Below are 622 nucleotides of genomic sequence, written 5' to 3'. Positions count from 1 at the left end.
GAGCTAGAGTGGAGAAACGGAAAGAAAACAACACATAAATTTCATCCCGTCAGCTGTTGAGAGACTCTCTGTTCCGTTGCCTCAGTGCTTCGTGTTTGTTATGGCGCTCTCCTAACAATAAGCGCCGTCTCCCCAACAAATTTGGATCCGCTCCACCTGGTCCTCGCTCTCAACCGAGGCCGGGTCCAACCAACTCACAGCGAGCGCTCTTGGCTCTGATCACTCTGGATCGGAGTCTCTTTGGGGGAGAAGCTGCTGGAAAGGTGTTGGAGTTGGACAAGAGCCCGGCTGTCAACAACGTCAGCCTCCGCGAACAAGCTTTTAAATCACTGGACTCCTTGATCCTCCCGTCACGTGAATCAGCTGAATCACTTCACAGAGTGTGTCAGCACTTGCGCGTCCATGCAGGCTTGTTTGTGTGTGTGTGTGTGTGCGCGTCTGTTGCCGTTGGCTAGCGGACAAACAGTGGGCTCCAGGGGTGGCACGACTGGCATGCAGCAGATGTCGTGACATCATGGAGAAACTCAAGTTCCCCCTTGCTCAATTCTCACCGGAGCATGTGACCTCTGTCATCATATCAACGTCAACATAGTGTGGGAATTCAGTCAAATCCTCAGTGGAC

The sequence above is a fragment of the Cebidichthys violaceus genome, unplaced genomic scaffold, assembly GCF_023349555.1.
Source record: "Cebidichthys violaceus isolate CVI_PGR_0920_01 unplaced genomic scaffold, fCebVio1.0.p SCAF_7, whole genome shotgun sequence".
Lineage (NCBI taxonomy): Eukaryota > Metazoa > Chordata > Actinopteri > Perciformes > Stichaeidae > Cebidichthys > Cebidichthys violaceus.
The sequence above is the reverse complement of the archived record's forward strand: the minus strand, read 5'-3'. Positions refer to the sequence as shown.